This window comes from Zalophus californianus, chromosome 2 (genome assembly GCF_009762305.2).
Source record: "Zalophus californianus isolate mZalCal1 chromosome 2, mZalCal1.pri.v2, whole genome shotgun sequence".
NCBI classification, from domain to species: domain Eukaryota; kingdom Metazoa; phylum Chordata; class Mammalia; order Carnivora; family Otariidae; genus Zalophus; species Zalophus californianus.
This window is the reverse complement of record NC_045596.1, coordinates 52,727,541-52,752,957: the sequence shown is the minus strand read 5'-3', so window position 1 is coordinate 52,752,957 and position 25,417 is coordinate 52,727,541. Positions and strand designations below refer to the sequence as shown.

Here is a 25,417-nt window from a genome sequence, read left to right as displayed (position 1 = left end):
AATGAAATCTTGCCATTTGCAATGATGTGGATAGAATTGGAGGGTGTTATGCTGAGCGAAATAAGTCGATCAGAGAAAGACATGTATCATATGACCTCACTGATATGAGGAATTCTTAATCTCAGGAAACAAACTGAGGGTTGCTGGAGTGGTGGGGGGGGTGGGAGGGATGGGGTGGCTGAGTGATAGACATTGGGGAGGGTATGTGCTATGGTGAGCGCTGTGAATTGTGCAAGACTGTTGAATCACAGACCTGTACCTCTGAAACACATAATACATTATATGTTAAAAAAGAAAAAAGAAGAAGATAGCAGGAGGGGAAGAATGAAGGGGGGGAAATTGGACGAGGAGACGAACCATGAAAGACGATGGACTCTGAAAAACAAACTGAGGGTTCTAGAGGGGAGGGGGGTGGGGAGATGGGTTCGCCTGGTGATGGGTATTAAAGAGGGCACGTTCTGCATGGAGCACTGGGTATTATGCACAAACAATGAATCATGGAACACTATGTTAAAAACTAATGATGTAATGTATGGTGATTAACATAATAAAAAAATTTAAAAAACTAATGATGTAATGTATGGTGATTAACATAACATAATAATAAAAAAATCAAAAATTAAAAAAAAGTGTACCAATTTCCACTCTAATCTACAGTTCACATAATTTGTCCATAAAATTTATTTTCAAACTAATATACTTCTGAAAATGAAAAAAGGTCCTTTAAAAAAGGTATGCTTGGACAATTAACTTTAGCCAGGATTTTATTAGGCAAACCAAGATATTTTTGTCACCCAATGCATGAAAATTTCTATCTCTGTACATCTTCAGCCATACTTGATATTGTGATTAATTTTAATGCCAACCCTTTATTTTGGTACACTAGTAATACCTTATTGTGATTTTAGTTTGCAATGCCCTGTATGCTAATTCCACATATTAATATTTTTTGATCATTGAGCTATCTTTGAAGAGAAGATATACAAGTCTTATCTACTTTTATAGTGGGCTGTCTTTTTATCTTTGGTTTTTAAGTATTATTTCCAGTTTCTGGATTATGAATCTTTCACCTTTATTTTTCCATTCAAAATAAAATTTAGTTCAAGCAAACACATTCTGGATTGGTGGAAAATCCATTAACCCGTTTGGGTGTCTCATCCAGAATTATTATACCTTCCAAGACCATAGTGCCAGATAATCATTCAAACATCATATTCCAGGGGAGAAAACATACTTCATAGCTTACCAATCCACTACTTATACGTTACTATTGCAAGTTAGCATTCTTCATTCACACAAATATCATGTCCACCCTGCAGTGATTCCTCACCATTCCAACTCCATGCATAGACCACCAAGGATTTCCCTTTCTATTCACATTCTCGGGCATGTTGACCAGAGCACAAAGCTTGGGGTAGGAGAATAGGTTTGGAAGAACTTTCCAAATTAATTATAACCTACACTAAACATTTTCCCATGATCTTGAGTTTCTTGTTTGAACCTGGGTCACTACACTATGGTAGGACAAAGCACATTTTGTATAGTAATCTGATTAAAGCAGCTGTATTGTCTATTTTTTCCACTGGGACAGAGCTGAGGACATCCTAGGTCAGCCTAAGTGATAACTCAAAAGAAACAGAAACTGGCAGCAGCCACCCATATGCCTCTGACCTTTCCAGGTGCTAGTTTCTGTGTTTCTGGATCCAAGCATGTTTTTTACAGCCCAGAACACTGGAAGGAGGATTTGCCTCTACTCACAGGAGACAGGTAAGTGCCAGTGAATCAACACCATTTCTTTCTCCCTGAGACAGCCCTCAATCAATAACCCCCCAGAAACTAGTCTATAAATAAACAGCACAGAGCCCTCAGCCCTTCACAGAGAATTCTGAGTCAGGAGTTAAACCGAATTAAAATGAAGTTTCTTATTGTGGTAACTGACTTCATAACACACACATTAACTATCTTCTCTTCCTGTTTGACTTCGTCACTCTTCCTGCAGGATTACCTGTACTTCTCCCGCAAAATTACTAGGGCTGAAATCTGTCTCAGCATTAGCTTCCGGAGGAACACAAATTAAGAATTCTAACTTTGTATTCCAGATAAATGTAATCTGCTTAGTCTTCAGTTATCAATTTTGAGAAGAAAGACTCTCAGGGAGTGACACCTTGACAGAATCCGAAAAGATTGTGTTACACCATCAGCCAAATGTAACGATTGCCCATGTCCTCTGCATCTGCCTCAACAGTGGAATGTCTTAGTAAACTTTCACAAGACAAAAAAAGCTCAGCTGTTTAATTTAATAAAAAAGACAACATATCTTCCCTGTTTTCTGTTCCTTTTCTCTGATTTGTCCTTTAGGGCAGGTCATTCTTATGCAGAGTTGACATTCAGATAACACACTGGCACATTTGTTAAAATATTTAAATACTTCTATGCTGATTGCCAAACATCCATCTCCTGAGCTCCTGAGATTCTCACTCTCCACTGCCTGGGCTACCTTGATACCTTCTCTGGGACTCCAAAATGCCCCATGATAAAGGAAGAAGGGTTAATCCAGGCCAGAAGGACTTCTTAGATCCAGCTCTAGGGTACAAGCCTAGTTTCACAGCATGGATATCCTCTGACTGGTCAGTGCCAATGTTGTTGGGTAGACAGCTGGTTAAATATTTTGACTGCCAATACAATTCTTATCTCAGCCTGCATTTGCTTAGCTAACACTTCTTTACTCTTCACCAGGACCTTACCTGTCCTCGCAGAATCCCTTCATGATCACTTCTCTAAAACAACAAAGTAAACATTCCTGATGATAAGCTCCACAATGTGCAAAATCAGCTAGTCTAAAAAAAATTAGTAACTATCAGGTTTAACAAAGTTAAATTTTTCTTTTTGTGTTAAATGCAGTCCTGCTCTAACTTTTTAATATGCTAATTAGGTTGTGAATATTCAAGTATGGATTTCAGCAGGCAGTGTTTCTGCAGCCTATTTAACTAGTGGTAGACATGTATTAATGTTCTATGTGCTTACTTACCATTAGAAGGGCACTAGTATTTTGATGTAAAAAACATAGGGTACACAACATCAGATACATCACAGTCTCCAGAGAGACAAGTATTTGACCATTGTATTTTAGGGGGAAAAAAAAAAAGATGGAGAAGAAGGAAAAAATAAAAATCAATTCAATCAAGCAACAGTAACAATATAATATAGAGGTTTTAACCCAAAATGTGTTTGACAAGTTTTTTTTTCAGAAACATAAAGAAGCAAAAATTACGGAATCTGAACTGTCTATATACACATTTCTCCAAAATAGGCCTATTGAATTTAAATTAGACGCTTCCTACATAGGCATCACTTCAGAATAACAAGCCAGTCCCAAACAACTAGAGAAAAACTGAACTCTGAAGTAAGTTCCCCCAAGTTCTTCGGAGTATTCCTACAAATGTGTGTGGTGGTGATGCCAGGCAGCCTGGATCTCTCCACACCCACTGGCAGCCACATTGGCCAAGCCAGACTTACCCTTGCTGGACGTGGTGGGGGTCTTGGATGGATAGTAGTCTTATGGGCTCCCGGACTTGAAGAAGTTGTTGACAGGAGGCGGTGGAGTGTGCAGCAGACCAAGTGGCCTCCAACGCCACAGCCTCTGCTGCTCAAGATAGCCCTGAAATCCGCGTGCCTGTGCAGGCCAGCAAGTCAACAGAGGGGAAGAGCACTGGGGCCTCGTTAGTCTTCTTGGCTGAAAGCATCTGGACCATCTTGCAGTGCGTGCCGGGGGAGCTCCTGGGATGGGAGAGAGCAAGGGCAGCTTACAACGAGGGGAGTGGCGCCGCCATCGTCCTGGGCAGAAGTTTGGGCATATTACTGCTCCTAGGTTTGTTCCTCCTCTCTAAAATTGGTTCCAGCATGCTTACCCTGACCTGACACACCCATCTGATCCTGCATAAAAACCCCTTTCTCAGTGCAAGAGCAGTGGGCTGCATTCCTTCCCAGGCTGATTGGGCTTGCTACCCTGGCCCCCAACAGCCACAGCGCTTTCCGCCAAGTCTCTGAACCCTCCGGCTCAAATGCTTCTCCGCCCAGAGCCGTTCTCTTTGGAGGAGTTGGGAAACCGAGGCCTGGAGAGGGGGCGCACCTGTGGCCTCACCCAGTGAGGCAGGGAGCAGCCGGTGTTAGAATTCCCAGGGCCAGGCTCAGGAGCAGCCGCGGAGACTGCCAGGGGTCACGAGTGCGCGCCTCTGGGTGCGCTGCGGCCTGGCTGCCTACAGAGGCCTACCACTGAGCGCGCGGGAATCCTGGCGCACCCTGCGAGATTCTCCCCCGCCCCCCCAAGCCGCCAAACGTGAGTTAAAGTTTGGGTGCACACTCCCACAACACGGGCCCATCACGTGCGCAAGGAGACTCCACACTCCCACCCGCAGCAGAGAAAATGAACCCAGCGTGGGCAGAGGGGCACAAAGTCAGATCCGCGCAAGCTCACTCCCGTGCACAGCCCTCACTCCCATGCACAGCCCCCACCGCCGCAAGTGCACGTTTGGGAACACGTGACATGCCACACAAACCACACTCACATTCACCTGCTCAGACGCACAGAGACCCTTGCAGCAGCGATCTCATACTACACGCAGGCTGCTTCCCCCCGCCCCCCGTCCCCCTCCCGGGTGCCTCAGCCCTTCCATCATCCCTCCAGAAATAGGGCTCAGGACACCCAAACACTCTACCCTTCCGGACTCCCTGCACCCTTCCAAAGTTCCCCAGACTGAATGTCAGTGGCATGCCAGCCTTGGATTTATAATGCCAACATGTTTGACGTGGATTAATGATGTCAATATGATAGTTATAGGTATAAGGCACATGTAGCTCTTGCTATTCATTTAAATGTTAAAACTGAAAAATGATTTCTAGACTGCTGCCAGCCTTTGTGTAATATAATCCACTATTATCCTTCAGCTGTCACTCATTATGGGATTTTAATTTAATTTTAATATTATGTTGTATAGACTTTCATTGTTCTCTGCTTACTTGGTGAATCCAACAATTATTTATAATAAGGAAACTGTAGGTTTAAAAAAATAACTCGTTGAATAACATTTAGTTAATGAATGCTCCAAGGTTTGCTATGTGTTTTTCTTGGAGCTGGGATAGAGGATCTGGATTAGGGAAGAATTCACAATACTTCAGAAATAATGTTCACGTTTGTGAAGCATGCTCAGATTATGATTACCTTGCCAACATCTGGCTGAAATGATGTACAACGCAAGTTCATAAAAGGGTGAGGAAGCATAAATTATAATGTTGGGCATTTTTCCTTTTGAACAAAATGAAATTTTAATCTAATAAATGCCTGAAATAGGATTTAGAAAGTAGTGTACTTCATAGCTCTAACCTATATATATCTTCTATTAGGGTGTGTGTGTGTCTGTGTGTGTGAACACACTTGCATGCCTGCAAACATAATATATTAAAAGCTAGACCTAGGGTGAGTGAGACAGAAAAGAACAGAATTGTAGATGTTGCCTTTCCTTGTACACAATGAAATAAACAAAAATATATTAAAATTTTCTTATATGTGTATGTACCAACATCAAATAAATAAGAAGAAAATAAATGAACTGTCAAGGGGAAAAAATGCAACTATTAAGGAAAGAAACAAGACTCTTGGTCAGGACCTCTCCAGCCAAACAGCACTGATATAAGAAGGTGAATGGAATCAATCTTAAGAATTCTTACCAATGCCTTCCCATCTCAAAGTTGATTGGGATGGAGATGGGTGAGTCATGAATAGATTCTGTGGAAAATGTGGGGCAAAAACATTGAGCTTAGACAGTGCTGCATACTAATAGTACCATACTAAGGTACCAGAATGAATGGCTACTGAGCATGTCACTTTTCAGGCATGTAAAAGAACAGGGAAAGTGAGCAGAATCTCATGAGACTGAAACACACCCTGATGGAATGGAATAAGCCTTAATATATATATTCAATAGCCTCTAGGGAAAAAATAGCACAAAAGACTGGCGGGGCAATAGCATTGCCTAACCTCAGGAATTAGGCAGTTCTCTGGAATATAATTTATATGCCCCCCCTCTAGAATTTTCGAAAGCTACCCTCAACCCAAACCAAGTTTCTGCACCCCATGTGTTTTCAGGACATATGGTTCAGATTTAAGAAAACTGACTAGAAAACAACACTCAGCCCTAATACTATCATGCTAAGAAAGATGAGTGCTTTCATTTAATGATCCGTAAATATCTTTTAAAGTATGATCTTATCTTAACATGTATCTTTCAGTCTATTTATTTTCCATCCATTCATCTATCCATGCATGTATGTATATATAGCCATCCTTCCCCATGTACAGATGCATAAAGAAATATCTGTAATGATGTTCATCAAATGGTGACAATAGATTTACCCCAGAGATATATTTGAGTTCTCTATTGCTTTTTTCTGTGGCTCTTTTGCAATCGTAGAATTTAATCATTACTATAAGAAATAGAACAGGGGCACCTGGGTGGCTCAGTCGGTTAAGCGTCTGCCTTCCACTCAGGTCATGATCCCAGAGTCCTGGGATAGAGCCCCGCGTCAGGCTCCTTGCTCCGCGGGGAAGCCTGCTTCTCCCTCTCCCTCTGCCCGTCGCTCCCCGAGCTTGCGCTCTGTCTCTCCATCAAATAAATAAATAAAATCTAAAAAAAAAAGAACAACAACAAAAAATAAGAGCTGCATCTCCTCTCGAAGCACTATTGAGTTCTTAAAAATAATTTTTAAAAATTTGCATTTCCAAATTTTTTATAAAGAGATCAAGGGAAACTAGAATTTTTATTTCTTTCTATCCCCGCTTTGTTGAGATATAATTGAGATGTAATAGAATATTTATTTCTAGCAGTAAACATAGTAGCAACAAAAAATTATAAGAGCTTAAAAGAGGGGATAGAGAAATAGACTTTGCTAAACTACTTTTAATATCTGTAATCTTTGCATTTCTTATTCGTTGTTTGTCTCTCTCTCTCTTTTTTTAACTTGATTTTCCTCCTCTGTTCTTAGTCGAACTTCATTTCTGATACCAATGCAGAAATGAAGGATTTGTGTTGAGATGGATATGTTGGTTGCACCCCTCCTGGTTTGTAAGATTCTGTGAGTGAGTGAGTGTGTGAGCATGTGTGCATGTTGTGTGAAGAGAGGGGAGGGGCAGAGAAGACAAAACAAATAAAAACATTGTCTCAAGGGGTTTCAAAAACAATGGAGTTTTACATTTATAAATCACTATCTTTCAATACAGTGATAGATCACAAGAAGGAAACTACCCGTGACTCATGAATTAATGCTTGATTTACTTAGGTTTTGTTTTTTATTATTTTTATCTGTCATTTTGCACTTTCATCCACAGACTTAACAGCTGACAATAATGCTGTTATTCGATTTTATAAGATCTTGTTATTCCTATCTTTTTGCTGTGACAAATTGTGTAGAAATTTATTTGCAGCATCATTTCCAAATTTCCTTTTGTCTTTGAAACTCGGTTCTAAATCAAAGTAGAGTTGGATTTTACTAATATTCCATATCAGCCAGTATTTCCATTTCAATGCATAGGGCTCTGTGAAATGCCTGCAGCCCATCCAGAAAACAAATATCCACAATCTTTAGTTCTTTCTGTAATGACCTTTAAATAGAGGACACTGACTTCAGTGTTCCATATTGGCCCATATCACCAAAGTTAAATCATTAAATTTTATACCAAAGTGTAAATTCTAATGATGTATTATCATCTTGTACTGGGAGAAATCACTATTTATATTTTAACATTTGTAAAACTGTTTTCTTAAAATTCCCAAATTGTCCATCAAAGGACATTAGTAAATGAAATAAAGTTGAAATAACACTGAATAGGCTTAAGTGGTTTTTTTTTTGTGCTTTTCAATTCTTAAAAAAAAAAAAAAAAAAGAGTGATCCAAAGTATTGTTGAAGGCCTCAACTGTGCAACATTTATTTAACTGTTTATTATTGTGTGGGCTGACTTTATACCTTCATATATTTCATTAAGTGTGCATATCAAGATATTAATCCACACTGCTTTGGTAAATCCAAATTCTATGCCTTCTGAAGAAAAAGCAGTGACATTTCCTGGGGTCTTAAATGCTGGTTGTAGTCAGTATTTTTCTTGAAATCTGTAGTGAGAAAAATACAATTAATTGTTAGTTGTCACTTTTGATGAACTCAACCATCAAGAAATTTTCAATAAGCAGTAAAAATTGCCAAAAATGGTTTTGTAAAATTCTTTTGATGATTTACATTCCCTGAAACAATGTACTATAAGTCATTAGGCTGCTGAAATATTGTCAGTGCCACAGAATGTAATTATATCAACAAATAGAACTTTAGTTCTAGAAGGAAAACAAAAAGCTCATCTTCAATCACATTATAGGCGTGAATTTAGGTCAAATGATTTTTGTAAAATTGTACAGTTAGTGATAGAACTTAGAAGAGCTCTAGGTTTATCACATTTTTTACACTGCTTCTCAAATTTAATATTTTTCAAATATTGAATTTCTAACAATAACGTAAATTAAACTTCTAGACCTCCACTGTCTTTCAAAGCTTCAAACTACATATGGATCAAGGAAGTACACACATGTGCGTGAGTGCGCGCACACACACACACACACACACACACACAGCAGAACAAAAGTTAGAACTTTAAGCTAATTGCATTATTTTGTTTTTCAGAAATAATTCTGGTTTCACACCAAAGGTCAAACTGAAAAATAAAATAAACAGACCATATAAAATGTACAATAAATTGCTTACAAATATAAAAAGTACATCATTTAAGATTTGTTTTTACAACCCATGTGAATGAATCATATATGTTGATGGTATACTTCCAAATACTGCTACTAAATAAAAATTAAGAATAGAGGGCATATACAGACATTAGGTTTAATATTGGAAATAAATGTTGTTCTAGATTTGGAAAAAAAAGAATAGAAGGCACATAAAAGATGTTTTATTAGGAAAAAGATTCCTTATTCACCTTGGAAAATGGCATTAGGCAATCTCATTTTGCATTCCTTGCCAACTATTTTGTTAGTATTCCACTGTTCATACAATTGTGAGGGGATCTGTAGAGTATTAATTATTTTGCATTATGTTTGTAGATAGTTAACATATACTTGTATTATGCATTCTTCATAAATTAAGAAACCTATTCTGTAAACAGTAACTGCTGTACAACTCATGGAATTAGTTGACTTTGTTTTGTTGTTAGTGAAGCCCACGTGCTTTGATATACTTTACCATTACTTTTTAACCTACATTGTAGGTAGTGATGCAAAACAAAATGTATATTAAAATGATATGGACTTGATAGCAACAAGTACACTTCAGGGATTTTCTGAAAGAATTGTCATGTCTTCCCATAAAATTGAAATTATTTTATTATTATCATTTAATAAGAAATACTTCTTTGTTTATATTACCTTAAAATATATTTCATATTTGATGATTGTCACAGAACTGGGCTTTTCAAACTAATGTATAGCACCTTCCAGAAAAGAGTTAATGGGTAGGGTGCCTGGGTGGCTCAGTTGTTAAGCGTCTGCCTTTGGCTCAGGCCATGGTCCCAGGGTCCTGGGATCGAGCCCTGCATCAGGCTCCCTGCTCCGCGGGAAGCCTGCTTCTTCCTCTCCCCCTCCCCCCTGCTTGTGTTCCCTCTCTTGCTGTGTCTATCTCTGAATCTTGCTTCTTCTCCATTCCCCCAGTCTTTTTTTTTTTTTTTCTTTTTTTCTGGAAACATTGTTCCATTTTTCTGAGCTTCCCATTCTAGCCTTCATGCCGCTTAACTGCCGGTTCACATTCCTTTTTGTCTGTCTGTGCTGGACTGCCAGTTTCTTTCTGCACCATCTTCCACTGCTGCAATTTTCTACTCCACATGAACTTAGAAGGTTCTAAAAGAACTGCTGAAAATGTTTATTTCAATAGCAAATTATTTCTATTTCAACCACTTTTAACAAAGACATTGTTAAAAATGTGTACCTTGCCCTCGAGAATAAGGTTCTGCCTCTTAATTCTCCTCCAATTCCCATATATATAATATACTGAAATAACTACATGCTCATGATGGAGCAGTTACATGCACATACACATACACTTAGTAGATAAATTATATTTATGTAACAGTTCCAGAATTTAGGTCATGGTATCTTTAAAGTTGAGAAATTATCATTACAGGCATGGGGTCACCTTCTTCTCTGTCCTGCTGGTTAGGCTGTGTAAAAGAGCAGCAGATACTTTTTTTTTTTTTTTTTTCCTTTGGGAGAGAAAGGGGGGAGAGACAGAGGGAGAGAGAGAGAAAGAGAAAGAGACTCTCAAGCAGGGTCCACACTCAGTGCAGAACCAGATGTGGAACTCAATTTCATGACCCTAGATCATGACCTGAGGCAAAATCAAGAGTCAAATGCTTAGCTGAATGAGCCACCCAGGTGTCCCAAGAACAGCAGATTCTTAAGGAAATTAATTATTTTTGACTATTTGTCCATAAACAATGCATGCTTTGATTTTCTTTCTCTCTCTCATTTTATTCTCCCTACTTTCCTTTTTTGTGCCATCTTGTACTGGGTAAAGAGGATCATCTTTACCAAAGTGGGTGGGCATTATCCAATCCTTTGAGAAAGGGCCTGAATAGAACAAAAAGGCAGAAAAAGTACAAGTTTGCTCTCTACTTGAGTTAGGACACCCATCTTCTCCTGCCCTTAGTCATCAGGTTTCCTGGTTTTAAGGCCTTCTAGACTCAGGCAGGAACTTACCTCACTGGCTCCCCTGGTCTCACATCTTCAGGTTTGGACTAGAACTACAACCCCAGTTTTCCTGTTCTCCAGCTTGCAGATGATAGATGATAGGATTTTTCAGTCTCCACAATTATGTGAGCAAATCCCTCATAATGAATATCTGTCCATATATCCTCTATCCTTTTGGATAACTCTGATTAATATAGTAAACTTCTTCAATGCCCCATAATTAAAAAACAAACAAAAAACAAACAAACAAAAAAACCTCACTACAGGATTTCGAGCCAAAAATTAAATGTATCTGTCCTGGAAGGGACATATGTGCCTCCACATTGTCCAGAAACAGTCAACTGCAAGAGTCCAAGAATTAGTCTTTCATGTATGGGCACAGGAGAGGGAAAACAGATATTGGTGGAAAAAAATGATGCTACACATCTGGAAAACTGCAGCACATTCTTCCTGGTCCCCCTTTAGACTTCCTTCCCCCACCTACAATCTATTGTCTTCACAGGAATCAGAATGATACTCTAAAAACAAAGTTTTATTTCTTAATCCCCAGCTTAAAAATTCTTCAATGGTTTTTCAGTGCTCTTTGGATAAATTTCAGTGCTTTAAAAATGAGCTATAAACCCTGCATTATTGGTTTCATTTTATAACACTCTTCCCATTGAATACTATTTCTTACCTGCTTTAGTTTCTGAAACACTGCAAGTTTGTTTCTACCTGAGAGCTGCTGCTGTTTTTCATTGGTATATTTTTTACCTAATACTACCCTTTTTTAAATTTAAATTTTAGTTAAAATACAGTGCAATATTGGTTTCTGGAGTAGAATTCAGTGATTCATCACTTACAAACAAAACCCAGTGCTCATCACAACAAGCGCCCTCCTTAATACCCAACACTCATCTAGCCCATCCCCTACCCACCTTCCTCCATCAACCCTGAGTTCATTCTCTATCATTAAGAATCTCTTATGACTTGTTTCCCTCTCTCATTTTTTTCCTCCTCCTTTTCTTTTTCAATTTAATGAGGAAAGCGCAAACTTTCTGCTCTGATATGTTATTTATACCTATTAAAATAAATTAGAAAATAAATGCTTAAAATATTATCCTTACAAAGTGTACTTTTTGGTGATGACTTGAGTCATACCTTGGGATTCTTTTTTTTTTAAGATTTTATTTATTTATTTGACAGAGAGAGAAGACAGCGAGAGAGGGAACACAAGCAGGGGGAGTAGGAGAGGGAGAAGCAGGCTTCCCGCAGAGTGGGAAGCCTGATGTGGGGCTCGATCCCAGGACCCTGAGATCATGACCCGAACCGAAGGCAGTCGCTTAACGAACTGAGCCACCCAGGTGCCCTACCTTGGGATTCTTAATGAGCACTTGGAAATGCCCTAATTCAATTACTAACCTATTTATTAGAGTGGATTCTTCTGCAGATGGCTAAACCAATCCATCTTTTTTTCCCAGTGTCTGGGCATACATTCATACCTTGAAGAAATACCTTGAATATATAAGTATTTTATTAAATAAATAATAAGCTTAGTAAATTTTCATCCAAGATACTTTTACAAACTGAAAAACTATCTTTAAGAGTATTTTTGCAAGAGGGGTGCCTGGGTGACTCAGTCGGTTAAGGGTCTGCCTTCAGCTCAGGTCATGATCCCAGGGTCCTGGCATTGAGCCCCACATCCGGCTCTCTGCTCAGCGGGAGCCTGCTTCTCCCTCTCCCTGCTGCTCCCCCTGCTTGTACTCTCTGTCTCTGTCAAATAAATAAATAAAATCTTTAAAAAAACTTAAAAAAATGTATTTTTGCAAGAAGCATTCAAGTGTCCAGTACAAAATAGGTCTTTCTACTTACTCAACTAGACCTTCCTACAGAAACAATGATTGGTAAGAATAATATTTAGTAATTAAAACTCTTTAACATTTGCAATAATCCAGGTACTTTGCTAAGGGCTATATATTCATCATCTCCTAGAATCTTAATGTCTCATGTTATCAATAAGTGATTTCAGATATATTAGCAAAAATTCCAACACCTGTAAGTAGCCTAGCAACAGAAATCTTAATAGGGCAATACTGAGTCCACTAAAGTTTCAGAGACTGAAAATGTATGTTCTATAATTTTTCCCCTTTGTGTAGGTAGACACTGAGGTATAGATAAGGTTTAAAAAAAAAAAAAAAAAAAAAAAAAACTTCCAGAAGTTTGCTATATTTAGAATATGTACAAATTAGACTATATTCTAAATCTATCAAACACCAGAACATCAGACTCAAAACTTCTACATTACCCAGAACTAATTCCAATTCAAAACAAGATATATTTAATTGGCTCTTGTCCCACAAATATTAGTTCCAATACCAAGATGACTTTGCTGCTAATTCATCCAGGAACCCAGTCCTAGTAACTGAACTTGTATATTGTGGATTCCATTTGAGCTATACTTCTTATAATTTAATTCAACCTGTTTCAGCATACTGAGTTTTTTTCACTCGATCTCAGTTAAGCCTAAATTGTCCCCATTAAATAAGTGTGCATATAAAATTCATATTATTTGAAATAGCATGGAAAATGTGAGCTGTTTTAGATTTATAGCAACAACAACAAAAACTTTGTTTTGAACAAAAGAAATAGGAGGTAAGGATGAATATTGTTTCTGATAGTTTCCATATCATAAATAGTACATTTGTTCTTTCATTTCTAAAGTATATTAAAGCCATATGTAAGTGGTGAAATATTGCTCATTGATATTAAGTGGCAGAAAATATAATCAGAGCTGGGGAAAAAACATATTTTATGAAAAATCTGATTAATTTTAAATATGTCAAATAATAACTTCAAATATGTTCATTATTTTCAAATATGTCAAGTGATTCAAATTTTCCATGGCTAGAAAAAAATGTACCATAAAGTTGTAGAAAATTAAGAAAATATAAAATTCTATTTCCTATAATGCCAAAATCGTTATACCTTGAGACACGCAAAGAAGCACTACTTATTTATAACTGAATACAGATTTTAACAAGAGGTCAGCGCTTACCACACTGGAGTGATCCAATGGAATCAAATAAATACACCACAGCTGAACCAGCTCCTGGTGTTTGCCTTGGGAAAAGGTATGACCAGTAAAAACAGAATCCTCAGATGATATAGGAGCAACTAAGTTAGTAATAAGGAATTTTAGATAAAATAGCAGCAATCCCAACAGATGCATATAACGCAGAATTAAGACATCTTGAAAGGGAGAGTAAGGTACAAGTGAAGACTTCAATACTATGGAGAATAACTCATAAAAAGAAGGTATAGTGGTTCAGGTTGAGGACAGTAGTTCACCAGAAAAAAAAATTAAATAGAAAAATTAACAAGAATCAAAACCCATAGAGATACTTCACTCCCTAAGTCATAATATCAGAATAATACAGAGGACTGGACCAACAACAATACAAATTGTGGAGTCTAAAGTTTGTGTGTTGTGTGGCTGGAGCTAGATGTCTTGAGTCTACAGGAGATGAAATGGCCCCAGCTATGTTGAGAGTTATAAATTGAAAGTTGGGTCTAGGTAAAGCTTAATCTAATACATCTTGTACAGAAGGTGATAAAAGTATTTAAAATGATGAAAAAAGACTATAATTTCTTCACTTATATGTCTCATGCTTCATTATTCAAATTGTTAAAAATCTTTGATCCTTTTGGTTCTTTTATTTTTTTTAAGATTTTATTTATTTGACAGAGAGAGGCATAGTGAGAGAGGGAACACAAGCAGCAGGGAGCCTGATGTAGGGCTCGATCCCAGGACCCTGGGATCACGATCTGAACTGAAGGCAGACGCTTAATGACTGAGCCACCCAGGCACCCCTAAAAATCTTTGATCCTTGAGATACTATCTGAAAAGAGAAAGTAGACGCAAAACTTCTAAAATGGAAAATATTTTTCCATGAAATAGAGACTCTCATCCAAGTCATTTTATATATACACAGTTGACTATGGCAGAATCCTTACCATCAAGAAATTCATAGTCCAGTGGAGACAACAGTCTAATAGGGAATGATTATAAGGCTCAGAGAATTCTTTTATGAATTTAAAATTTACAGATAGAAATGCAGCTGTGTTTCATATTGTTAATTTAAATACTCTATATATCCAGGATTAATAAATGACAGCTCACAAAATAAACCCAGCCCTCCATCTGTTTTTGTAAATAAAGTTTTATCAAAACACAGTCATGTTCAATCATTTACATTCTATGACTGTTCTTATTCTTCGGTGACAAAGTATAGTAGTTGTAACAGAGAACGAATGGCCTGAAAAGCCTAAAATATTTACTATTTTGCCCTTTACAGAAAAAGTTTGCCAACCCATACTGTAGATTAAAACTACACATGATAATTAAAATGTAAAACATGAATATTTAACACTCTTCTCACTATTTTTCAAGAAAGACCTTCATTACCTGTGGGAAAACAGGCAAATTGGTCTTAGGGAATTTTACAAGAGATCAGGGTGATTATATTTAGTTTTGATTTTTAAATCTACATAAGCACACATAAGTTAGTTTTTAACATACAAGTTATTTGTAATATAATACAGGAAACTTAGTTTTCTACAAGTAGAATGAAAAAAAGAAGATTGGTTCCATATGTTGTTCCTCTGTTAAAAGTAGTTATTTTTAGTTAACAATTTATAACAACTTTATTTGTAATTTCATTGTATTTCTACAAAGACTCTCTTTATATCTTACAGTTAAATAGAACAATTGGGAGCAAATAAAACAGGAAGTAATTACTAATTGTCTAAATTCACCATTTTCAACAAGGTGATGGTACTTATTTTGGACCTTTTTGCTTTTCCTCTAGAATGGCCTGGCTATGCTGAGTCGCCTGCAATAGCTTTCCTGCGAAAGACAAAAGAGAAAAGTGTCCAAGACAAAGTACATGCAAGCAGCTGAGCTTGTGCTTTTATCTGGAGCTGTCTCACCTGATGAGGCTTTTTCCATCTCTCCCTCCCTACCCTAATGACAAAAATACAGATCCCTTTCTAATTAGCTTATTTGTTTTGCATCCCCCAGGCAGTCTCTATATCTGCTTCTGCTTGTGTTGTCACCAAACTAACTTTAATGCCCTACGTATTAAAACTTCCTTCTTTCTTCTCTTTGAATTTCAAAATCAAGTTATGAAATAACCATTTTATTTTATGTACCATGATAGGTACCAAGCCTTTGTAATATCCCTTTTTTCATAAAACTTCAAACATGATTATGATTAACATAGTAAACGTTGCTTATATTGTTATAGCCTGCAGACTCATTTTTAAATAGTTATCATAATGCCACTTCAGTATGGTTTATTTTACTGTGATGTGTGAGCATCTATTTTTTTTTCTTTGTGGGCTGATTAGCATAAAGGAGACAGGAGATTTATCTTAGAGATGGTTCTTTATGGACTATATTTTATTCATGTGAACTAACGCTCTTAAATTGTGTGTCTTACTCAAGGGTCAGTATGAAAGACTTCAGGTAAAATTACAAAGTTCTTTTAGGATCCTTGAGATTGATTGAATCATAAATATACAAGGAAATTCAGTTCATAAAATATCACTGGACTGTTAAGTTAAATCTATAAGGATTCAAATGCTAACCATATCTGTGCTAACTAGATCTGTTCATGATAACCAAATGCAATTCTAGCTCGCATTTGAGATAATTCAAAGTGTTTCAATGCTATAGAAATAACTTAAGATAAATGTTTAATTAATAAAATATAGCCTAATATTATGTTATCTAATTATTTTTATAGTTCTATAAAATACATATTCTATTTTGAAACACAAATCTTGAAAGATAGAACAAGTACTCAGAGAGTGAAAACATTTTCCCAAAGAAATGGAATTAGCATTAGAGACTGATGACTCTTAACATAGGGCTTTTTTTTTCAGATATCAAACTTCTATCTATTAAATAGATATTAAACATATCTATTAAAATATGATATGACACAATGGTAATTTATAAATAACATCATATCATATAACATATTATAATGCAATATAATCTAATTTAATTATAGTATGTAATGTCTCAAACTATTTGAATAATATTTCTTCAGCTGGAACAGAAAATCTTTCCACCATTCAGAAAGTAGGAAAGCCGGGGATGTAACAGACAACATCATGAAACTCTTATACCTCTCTCTGGGAGTCTGGAGAGTTGAGGAACATCTTTGTCTCTATGAAAGGAAGGGAGAATAATAATAGCTGGATAATTGGGGGCAGCTTGCGCATAATTTTTTAACTACTAAGAGAAAAAAATAATTGCTTGCTTTTTTAGGTAGAAAAATTAGTTTCTATGCTCACAGGTAGTTAAAAAATATTTCTGTAGTTTTTATCTATCTGACGTTTCCAGGCCATGATAATATAGCCAATACTCTTACAAGTAACTGAGCCTGAAAAATATTATATTAGTTCTAAGTAAATTGGATTGGCAATCCATAAGCTGTCTGAGGCTGTATCAACAGGCATATTCCTCCTATATCTAGTAAAGCATAACCCAATGATCACTAATATTATTAAAAATGCTAGATATGTTTGATATCAGCAATATAATCTCAGAAAGTGGCTTTTGTTATTATAATTTTATGTCCATCATTTGCTAATTTTAATACTAATATCACAGAAAGTTCAAAAGAGGGACTGTTCCAGCAATGCTAACCTCATATTAAAAGAGACTGAGTGAAATTCATTCAATAGAACAATCAAATATATACAAAAATTCCCCAAGCCATAGGTTTATGAATAAAAAAGAGGATATTAGTTCAATATATCAAAACATGTGACATATATAGGCATCCAAATAAATTGAAGATATATTTTACATGCAGCTACATATTATAGATTGGATAAGAGATATGAGTTTGTAATATTTTTCTCAAGATGATGATAAATGAGAGAAGATTATTCTTGGCATTTGTCTATACGATCCAAACAAGAACATCATCTTCTTGATTGATATATTGAATTTTCTACAATGAATGATTGATGTCTACCAATTTATTGTTCTACAGGAAATATGTTTAGTAGCCTAAAACAATACAATATACTGCCATAAATATATTCTATATCCCCATATAGTGATGATGAAAATTGCCACTGTTTGATAAGTAATGTTAAATACTATGAAATCTATGAAGATTCAATCCAATATACTAATGAAAAAATAGAGCATTTTGAGTTCAAAACTAAAAAAAGTGCAAATACAAAAGAAATAAAACTCGTATTTTTGTATGTAGATTTCAAATACCAACTAAATGTATTTTTAAAATAATTCCAATTAGAAGTATGGAATATTGGCAACCCATGTTGCAAATTTATAAGATTCCAAAAAACAAATATGTTTAAAATCTTATCATAGTAGTATGTCCACAGATCAATAATTCCCAAGTTTAGTGTGATAGAGATACAAAGGAAGTTTGTTAGATTTCTGGGTCTATTATTCAGAGTAGTGATTTACTAAGTCTGTGATGAAGCTCAACAGCAAGAACCTGTAGTAATTCTGGTGCAATGAAACCACAGATCAAACTTTGGGGAAAAACAAACAAAAAATACTATCGTTGATAATATATCTTCATGGGCAATATTTATTTGAATAAGTAAAAATAAAATTAGATATTAATGTTCAACTTGGATTTTCCTTCCATTATTTGAGAGATGGGATTAGAATCTTTGTTGGGTTCCTTCAAGCAAGACAGGTTAAATTTAGTAGGATCTTCATCATACTTTAAGGACCAAGTTGCTATGGTCACTTTAAAAGGATAAGGAGAAAAGTTACACAGAAAAGTAACACAGAGGCAAACAGTCATCTATGCTGCTTCCCACAAAGAAACAAATTAGAATATATATAAATAGAGAGGTAGGAGAAAAACAAAACAAAACAAAAAAGCAAACAAAAGAAAGATTCATATAATTGAAATGAGTAGGCAACCGATGGCAAGGAGAACAATTCTATGTACCTGACCATTGTACCTCTCATCCCGATTTCAAAGCCCAAAGCCCTGGCTTCCTGAAGCAGATAATGTACTACTCTTGAAGCCAATTCTCAGTGAACCAGACTAGCAAGTTACAACTCTGAAGCAATTTCAAAGAAAAGGTTTCAAAATTCTAAGAATCAACCTTTATGTGTCTACCTTAGCTTTACAGTAGAATTCTACAGTAGAATACAGTAGAAACTTGAACCTAAGCTCTGCTGGTTCTGTGATCATAAATGTCTAAATGTAGTCAAGGGTTTGTGCCTCAGGTCCCCAACTGCATTATATGATGTCTTCCATGGAAAAAAACTCATCCAAAGAGAAGAGGTAGTCATGTCTTTGAAAGTTGAACCAAGACAGTAGTTTAATGCTGGACTAGATACACTGAATACCTGCAATACCTTAAGTATATTGGGGAGTCAGATAATATCCAGAAGAGCTCCCACGGAATTCATTTAGTGAAGCTCTTTATTCATCAGATCTTTAATGCTTATCTTACCTGTATCAGGCATGACTGTAGACATTAGAAACAGCAAAGCAAAACAAAATAATAGTCCCTCCCTTGAGGGAGCTTACATGGTGAGAGGATAGATTAGTGATTGGTGGTTCGGGTAAGGTTCACCAGGAATGCCATCGTGAGGAAGTGACAGTTGAACAGGGTTTAAATTAAGTAAATTTCCTCTCGGCAGAGAAAACAGATAATGCAAAGGCCTAAGGAGCAGAATAGGTGAAGGGAAAAGCAAATGATGCAGCCAGGGGCCAGATCATAAAGGAGGTCTTAACACCACTGCAGAGAATTTGGGGTTTGATGATGTGAGATAAGGAGACTGAAATCTGTGGAAGAAGTCAAGAACTAATAACCAAATGAGGTCAAATCATCACTGCTTTATTATATATGATTAAATGAAAGGAGAGAGATTGAGACTTTTAGTGGGAAAAAAAAGAAAAATAAAAAGAAATGCAATGTTTAAGAAATTGGTCTCTGGGACCATCTTCCCTGGATTCGTATTCAAAATTCATCATTCACTAGCTGTGACATTTGGGTAGGGTATTTAAATTTTGTTTAAATTTTCTTTACCTCAGTGACCTCAGATAATAATAGTTAACTGTGAAGAATAAGTAACTTAAAGGATCTAGTGTTGTACTGATTATGTATTAAGCATTCAGTTAGTGTTATTTTTTCACTGTCATTATTACTTATTTATTAAATTACCAAGCGTTTTTGTACAAAATGCTATTAAAAGACAACTTACTCATAATTTCAAGGTGATCAGATATAAAGCTAATGCTACAACTAATATTATGTATCAGGTGTGACTCTGGTTTGTAGCTTTATTCACATCTATAAAAAATTTATTTTCAAAAACTATAAAACAGGGCCCTCTCAGCAGCTTCTGCATCCAGTGTAGAATTTTAAGGAGTTCAGAAATAGTAGACAGTTTTCTCAGTATGAACACATATCAGATACACGAATGTTCATAGCAGCACACTAGTCCCGTTGCCAAAGTTTGAAACAACCCAAATGTCCACCAACAGAATGAATTAACAAAATGTGGTATAGCCATACAACCATACAATGAAAGATTCAGCCATAAAAGGGAATGAAGTATTGATACATACTCTACTGTGGACGAAACTTGAAAACATTATGCTAAGCGAAAGAAAGAAGACATAAAATGCTACATATTGTATAATTCCATATAATGAAATATCTAGAATAGGTGAATCCAAATCATCAGAAAGCAGGTCAGCAGCTCCCATGGGCTGGGAAAGAGGAGAATGGGGAGTGACTGCTTAATGGGTATAGGGTTTCCCTTTGGTATGATGAAATGATCTGAAAGTAGAAAGAATGGTTGCAGAACAATCTGAATGTGCTAACTGGCACTGAATTACACAGTTAAAATGGTTAATTTGGTGTTATATCTATTTCATCTCAATAGAAAATCTTAGACTGTATACCACAAAAGTCCATTTTAACTTGTTACTTAAAAAAATAGCATTCAAATTAAAAAAGTATATACATCAGAAAGTATGATATCATGCATTGGTAACTATGGAGAAATCACTGGACATAAACAGCAAGAAACTGTGCCTTGACACAGTAGCAACTCAATAAGCTCAAGGTCAAGCACATAATTTTGATAGGTGTGAATTTGAGACAACTTTCTAGATATTAAAGGATTTAGCAGGAGGTCATGTCCGGGAGCCAGAAGTTAAAATAGGAAAATGGCCAACTTGAAATAGTGTTTGAGAGGACATGGCAGAAACCAGAAATGTCATAGAGAATGATAATAGAGAATACTCTTATGGACTGAACATTTGTGTCCCTCAGAAGTTCACATGTTGAAGTCCTAACTCTCAATGTGATAGTATTTGAAGGTGAGGCCTGTGGGAGGTGATTAGGTTTAGATGAGGCCATGTGAGTAGGACCCTCATGATGGGATTAGTGCCCTTAGAAGAAGGAGAAAGACCAGAGCACTCTGCTGCTTCTTATGTGAGCACAGAGTGAGGAGGTGGCCATCTACTAGCCCGGAAGAGGGTTCTCACTGGCAACCGAATCTGCCTGTACCTTGACTTTGGACTTCCCAGCATCCAGAACTGGAGAGAAATAAATGTCTGTTGTTTAAGCCACCCAGTCTATCCATGGTATTTTGTTATCTCAGGCCCGGCTGATTAGGACTCTCTAGACCACTAGCCTTCAAAGTTCTTGTTTGTTTAATCCTTAAAGGGTTCTTGGAAAAGAAGTACATGACTCACACTTTAAAATTTAACATTTGGGCCAAATTGCCTGTTAGCAAATGAGCACCATTTCTGCCCCTGCCCCCTCTTATTCTCTTTGCTCCATCACAGAGGCTGGAAGCTTTGGAACTAATTTGTTTTTAAAGTATTTGGCATCAGAGTCCTGAGGAACATTCTGCCAGTGAGATCCATTTGCACAAGACTGAGAAAACATAAGAAAGCAGAGGCCATATTACTGTTTCTGTAGCAGAGATTTAGGCTGCAGAAGCCACAGGTTTGTCAGTAAGCTCAAGACATTTCCCAGCAAACCAACATCCTTAATACTGTAGAAAACTATAATCACTAGTGTAATTTCCTATGATTCTTGCAATTTCGTAATTCTCTGAAAGCTGAGTGAATCTGAAACCTGGTGGAGGTTTTCCTGACCTTTACATCATTTATCTCTTTTAATGGTTTTGTAAACACCTGCTTTGCTCTTTAATTTCAGTCCTGCTTAAAATATATGGAGTGGTTTCTGTTTCCCTTACCAAACTCTGAATACTACATTTAAAATGTAATGTGTACAAAGTATGTATTTTTGACTTTTTGCATATTGTTACTGCAAATATAATTTACGTATATTTTCATGAAAGTATTTTGAGCTACAGGTCTAGGTCATCCATATCTGAAAACATGCACAATTTGACTTAATGATAAGGTAAGCCCCGTCATTAAAATAATCCGCCAAGTCAGACCTAATTTCCATCAGAAAAGTCACTCTTCCCTAATCAGTTCAAATAAATATATTAATATACTTATTTATTACACTCTCATTTCTGATTATCAAGATAGGCAATAGATGGTAAATGATAAAGATAGATGCATGCATGCATACATACATACATACTGCGCAAGTACATAACTATGCCAAAATTTTGGCCATAGATCATCATGATGTACTCACTTTAATATACTTAACAGATTACAGATTATAATCACAGGGCTTGCCTCAATGGCTCAGACTTTTTCAATTGTCTCTGTGTTTGCTTCTTTAGAGATTTTTTGTTTTGTTTTTTTTTTTACCTCCCCTGTGGCAATGTCTCATTGATAGATGAAAGATATTCCTTTTTTATAATAAAATGGGAAATGAGTTCTTATGAAAGGAGAGTATGGAAAAGAAACTGAGGATCAGAAGTAGACTAATTTTAGGAAACAGCACAGATAAAAGTTGAAGATCTGGACAATTGTTTCCTTTAAATTATTCATGTCCATGCACTTCCTAGAAAACCAGAGGTTTGTGTTAGAGACCTCTGTTTTAACAGCACATCTTTATTTCCTCTGCCTCCAAAATAAGAGGCTCTGGGAGACTGAATAGTTATATATTAACATTAGATAGGATTTCCCATTTTATATCACAATCTTAGAAAGAATTTGTGGTTTTTCAATACTTGAATGAATGTGCTTAGTGCTTACCACAGGTGAATGCTTTGAAGTAACATTCATTTAGTGTGATTTATTAAGTATCATAATGCTGCACTTTAATACTAAGCATATTTTGAGGGCAACTATTGCATCTTAGAGGGTATCCTTTCTTTTGACTTCTTTTATATACTCTTTTTAATAAAAAATATTAATCACTTACTATGTGATGGCATTATAGTGAATTGAGGACACGTGAGTGAACTAGGTTCCCTTGCAGAGCAGAGCATTCAGTCTACTGTTCAATCTACTGCAGACAACGTGTCTAAAATTAATTCCTGACACGCAAATCTATTGATCTCATTCTCAGCCAGCCTTTCTATCTACCATCAGAAAACACCATTCCCCTCCCCTCCAAAGGAAAAAGCATGGAGAGTTTCAACTACTACATTACAGAAGAAAGTACATTATAAAAATAATGAGTGTTAACATTTTCTATGATCCTAACATTTGCCAGATAATAAACTCAGCTCTTATAAAAAAATTATTTAACTTAATACTCAAAATACATCTATGAAACGTGTATTATTTCTTCATTTTCCAAGTGAATGGACTGTAGATTAGATCATTTTAGAAACTTAGATGGCGTTCCACATTTATTCAGTATAGAAACTTATACAAGGTTCCACATTTATTTGGTAACAAACTCCACATTTGTTATAGGTTCCAGGTTATTGCCACCACTGATTCTAGCCTTCTAATGTAAATTCTTACAGAAAAGGAATCTTGTTTATCTCCATCACATACAGTTTTGCTTCAAATACACTGATGTGCTTATTACCTCTCCCACAATACAACAAAAATGTTTTGCACTGTGACCCCAGTTATTCCTAGATTATTTTACATTGGCTAAAGTATCTATATCACACACACATTTCAAATATGGCCCAGGCAAATTCTGTCCTTTCTTCTGAAGTTAAGATAAAATCCTACTTCCTAGAAGAAGTATTCCACATTGACCTCCTCTCTTTAGCACATTGCATGTAAATCAGACGTAATATACATCACAATCTTTTATCAATGTTTCTTCTAATGAGAAGAAGTATATTAATTCATTTATATCAACTGCTATTAAGGATACACATTTACTATTTATTTATTTTTTTATATTTAAAGATTTTATTTGAGAAAGAGAAAGAGAGCATGAGAGTGAGCGCAAGCAGGGGAGGGGGAGAGGGAGAGGGAGAAGCTGACTCCCCGCTGAACAGGGAGCCCAATGCAGGACTCAATCCCAGGACCCTGGGATCACTGGGCACTGAACCGAAGGCAGACGCTTAACCAACCGAGCCACCCAGGAGCCCTAAGGATACACTTTTATTTAATTTTACTTTGAGCCTCTACTTACCAAAATTTTCTTTTGCATTAATTTTCAGAATTCTTACCTTTTTGTTTGATTAAATCTATTTTCTCTTTTCTGTGCATGTGTGTGTGCACTTAATTGGTTTCAAAGTTACATGCTACATACATATTTCAATTCATCTTCTGAACAAAAACAATATTGCAGATATTCCTGTATTCTCCAGGGCATTGCTGATTATTAATTTAGAGCTACTTATTTTTTTCTGTAATACTTGTAATTATAATACTATTACTAAAAACCATAGTTAAAATTAGATTTGCTAAATATTTGACTTCTTTACCCTTGCTTTTGTGTACCAATCTTTCTTTCTGTCTTTGATTTGCTTCTTGCTGGCAGACCCCTTCAGTGGTTTATTTAGAGAAGATCTGAGAGTAATAAATTCTATTAGTCTTTGTAAAGATGAAAATTCACTCTTTCTTTCAATAAAATCTTAGTTTATTACAGAATTCTGGGTTGACTCATTATACCTTCTGGCCTCTGTTGCTCATAATAGGCCTACAGCCCAGTTAGAGACTTTCCATTTTTTGGATTCTGTGTTTCCTCCATATATATATATATATATATATATATATGTGTGTGTGTGTGTGTGTGTGTGTGTGTGTGTGTGTGTGTGTGTGTGTATGTATATATTTAGCTTTGATATTCTGAAGATTTACTACTATGTATTTGGCCATGTGTTTGGGTTTATTTCCCCTGATTAAGATTAGAGGTAATTTTTCAGTCTGAGAGTTCATGTCTTTTCTCTATTATAAAATGATTTAAGCCATTACATTTTTTCAATTGTGCCTCTTCTCCATTCATTCTCTTTTTGGAACTCTTATAAAATGCAAGTTGAAGCTTGTCTTAATAGATCCCTTATCTTTTTATGTTATATTCTGGTAATTTCCCTGAGGAAATCTTTATGAGTACTAAGTCTTCTGTAAAGTAGTTCATTATCTTACCTGTCCATTTTTTATGACCATGTTTTTCATTTCTAGAGTTTCAGTTTTTTTTTTCTTTCAGATCTCCTTGTGTTTTTCCCCACACCATCTTATTTTTGTTTAATTGATTCTTTTGTATTTTAA

At 36.0% G+C, this 25,417-nt stretch overlaps 1 long non-coding RNA gene across 2 annotated transcripts in view; it reads right to left on the bottom strand.

Annotated features, from left to right (window-relative positions):
* LOC113924829 overlaps window positions 1-25,417 on the bottom strand; it is a 118,820-nt gene that overhangs the window by 21,148 nt on the left and 72,255 nt on the right. The window contains exons 1-4 of one of the 2 annotated variants that reach the window (XR_003520820.2): window positions 18,782-18,913; window positions 8,017-8,159; window positions 6,505-6,680; window positions 3,517-3,777 (exon numbers count right to left, since the gene is read on the bottom strand). This is a non-coding gene — a long non-coding RNA (uncharacterized LOC113924829). Of the gene's footprint in view, window positions 1-3,516; window positions 3,778-6,504; window positions 6,681-8,016; window positions 8,160-18,781; window positions 18,914-25,417 lie in introns of those variants that run through there. The other variant, XR_003520819.2, reaches the window with a different exon arrangement.